Source organism: Fukomys damarensis, unplaced genomic scaffold, assembly GCF_012274545.1.
Source record: "Fukomys damarensis isolate Sample0158 unplaced genomic scaffold, DMR_v1.0_HiC HiC_scaffold_16, whole genome shotgun sequence".
NCBI lineage: Eukaryota > Metazoa > Chordata > Mammalia > Rodentia > Bathyergidae > Fukomys > Fukomys damarensis.
In genome coordinates this window covers 28,313,547-28,317,242 of record NW_022900928.1, presented here as the reverse complement: position 1 = coordinate 28,317,242, position 3,696 = coordinate 28,313,547, and positions in this window count along the sequence as shown.

Here is a 3,696-nt window from a genome sequence, read left to right as displayed (position 1 = left end):
ACCTTTTTCAAAACCTCCTAAAGAACCTGGTTTATGTCCTAGATGTAAAAGAGGAAATCATTGGGCCAATGAATGTAGATCTAAAAGGGATGTTATGGGCAATCCTATCCAGTTGGGAAATGGGCAAAGGGGCCAGCCTCAGGCCCCGTATCAAACTTTTGGGGCATTTCAGGATCCAACTCCTCGGATCCTCCCTCAGTCAAAAAATCCGTTCAGGACTTATTCCGAGCCACCCCAGGCAGTGCAGGATTGGACCTCAGTTCCCCCTCCTATGCATTACTAACCCCTGAAATGGGAATGCAAGCATAACCCACCAGAGTTTTTGGGCCGTTACCCAGGGGTACCCTAGGTCTTTTATTGGGTAGAAGTTCCTCCACCGTGAAAGGATTCATAATTTCCCCAGGAATTATCAATGAGGATTGTACTGGAGAAATTAAAAGTATGGTTTATTCTCCTTCTCAAATTTCTGTTATTCAGCCTGGACAGCGTATAGCTCAATTGGTTCTTTTACCCAGGATAGTTACTTCAGGAAAATATAAAAAAGCCATTAGAGGGAATAAAGGCTTTGGGTCCTCAGACGTTTATTGGGTACAATCTATTGGAGCCAATAGGCCAGAGATAAAACTGTTAATTCAAGGAAAATCTTTTATTGGGTTATTAGATACTGGTGCTGATGTCTCCGTTATAACTGCTGACCAGTGGCCTTCTACATGGCCTTTGCAGGAGACTGTCTCTCAATTACAAGGCATTGGTCAAAGTAGAAATCCTAAACAAAGTACTGATATATTAAATTGGAGTGATTTAGAAGGACATTGTGGGACTTTTCAACCATATGTTATTCCTGGCCTCCCGGTTAATCTATGGGGAAGGGATGTCATGCAACAAATGGGAGTTTATTTATATAGCCCTAATCAAAAGGTCTCTAACCAAATGTTTGATCAAGGATTTTTGCCTAATGTTGGTTTAGGAAAGGAAGGTCAAGGAATTCAATTTCCTGTGACTCCGTCAGCTCATCCTCCTAAACAAGGCCTGGGATATTTTCCCTAGGGGTCATTGACATGCCTGCACCCCATGCAGATCCAATAGTCTGGAAAGATGAAAAACCTGTTTGGGTTGACCAATGGCCCTTAACTAGTGAGAAATTAACAGCTGCCCAACAGTTAGTGCAGGAACAATTAGATAAAGGCCACATTGAACCGTCTGTCTCTCCTTGGAATTCACCTATTTTTGTTATAAAGAAAAAATCTGGTAAATGGAGATTATTGCAAGATTTAAGAAAGATTAATGAAACTATGGAAATCATGGGAGCATTACAACCTGGTCTTCCCTTTGCCTCTGCAATACCTAGAAATACTTTTAAAATAGTTATTGATTTAAAGGATTGTTTTTATACTATACCTCTAGCCCCTACAGATTGTAAACGATTTGCTTTTAGTGTCCCTTCTATTAATTTCCAGGAACCTATGCAAAGGTACCAATGGAGAGTTTTGCCTCAAGGTATGGCAAATAGCCCTACCCTATGTCAAAAGTTTGTAGCGCAGGCTCTTTCCTGTATTAGACAAAGGTATCCTTCTGTTTATATGATACATTATATGGATGACATTCTCTTAGCAAATGAAGATGAATCATTATTGCTTACTGTATTTGTTTATTTACAAAAGGTTTTAAATGATTATGGGTTAGTTATTGCTCCTGAAAAAATTCAACAGGAGTCTCCTTTTTCATATTTGGGATATCAGCTATATCCTCGAAAAATATTTACCCAAAAGTTACAGATTCGAAAAGATAATTTGAAAACTTTGAATGATTTTCAAAAATTATTGGGAGATATAAATTGGATACGTCCCTATTTAAAATTAACTACCGGAGAATTAAAACCTTTATTTGATATCTTGCAAGGGGATCCTGATCCTTCCTCCCTCAGGACCCTCACATATGAAGGACGATTGGCTCTTCAAAAGGTGGAAATAGCCATTTCTAATCAACAGATATTTTATTTTGATTATCAAAAACCCTTAGAAGCTTTTATTTTTCTAACCAAACATTCCCCTACAGCTGTTTTGTGGCAAAATGGACCTTTATTGTGGTTACATTTATCTGTTTCACCTGCCAAAAATTTACAACCTTATTATGAAGCTGTTGCCCAACTTGTTCAATCAATCCGATGTAATGCTCGGAAATATTTTGGTTTAGAACCTTCCATTATTGTAATTCCATTTACAGGAAAACAATTAGATTGGCTGTTTCAGAATTGTGATTCCTGGGCTATTGCATTTGCATATTTTTCAGGCCAAATTAAATTTCATTATCCACCTAATAAATTGTTACAATTTGCAAATCTTCAATCCTTCATTTTTCCAAAAATTATTTCATTTAAGCCTATACCTGATGCCATTGTTATTTTCACTGATGGATCCTCTAATGGAAAAGCTGTTTATGTTATTGATGGTCATGAAAAGGTTTTTTCAACACCTGCCACTTCGGCACAAGTAGTTGAATTGCGTGCCATTCTTTTTGTTTTTCAGGAATTTGCCCATGTTTCTTTTAATCTATATACTGATAGTCAGTATTTGGCTAAAGCCCTTCCTTCTTTAGAAACTGTGGCCTGTATTAATACCAGTAATTTAGAGATTCAACAACTTTTTATTCAAGTACAAAATTATATTCATAATCGTTCTCTTCCTTGTTTTATTGGACATATTCGAGCACATACTGTTTTACCCGGTCCATTGTCTTTGGGAAATCATCTTGCTGATGTTTCCACAAAATTTATTGCCCTTTCTAAAATTGATTTAGCTCGTCAATCTCATCAACTCCATCACCAAAGTAGTCGTACTCTTAGATATCAATTTCAGATTCCTCGAGAAGCTGCCCGACAAATTGTTAAACAGTGCTCCACTTGCCCTCAATTTTCTTCTGTTCCACATTATGGTATTAATCCTCGAGGTTTGCTTCCTAATCAACTATGGCAGATGGATGTTACTCATGTAATGGAGTTTGGAAAACAAAGGTATGTACATGTTGTTGTTGACACTTTTTCAGGATTTATTCTTGCTTCAGCTCAAACAGGAGAAGCTACTAAACATGTTATTGCTCACTGTATATATTGTTTCTCCATTTTAGGAGTACCTCAAAAAATAAAAACAGATAATGGTTCTGGATATGTTAGTAAGGCCTTCAAACTATTCTGCCAACAAATGCATATTGTGCATATTACAGGTATTCCCTATAATCCTCAAGGACAGGGAATAGTTGAACGTGCTCATGGCACATTAAAAGTGCAACTTCTAAAAATAAGAAAGGGGGAGTTATATCCCTCCTCACCCAGAAATTACTTAAATCATGCTACCTATATTTTAAATTTTTTACAAATTGATAAGCATGGCCATTCAGCAGCAGAAAGATTCTGGCATCCACAAGGTTCTCCATATACCTTGGTAAAATGGAGAGATCCCTTAACTGGTCAATGGTATGGACCTGACCCCATTTTAATATGGGGCCAAGGATATGTTTGTGTTTTCTCACAGGAACATGATGGAGCTCAATGGTTAAGAGAGAGATTGGTTCATCATGTGGATCATCCTGACAAATCTACATTCAGTATCATGGGATAGTAACCTCCACAATCATTACCTTTATGTGAAGAAGAAACAAAAATAAGCAGTACTACTATTTTATGGAAGAGCCTATGTTACT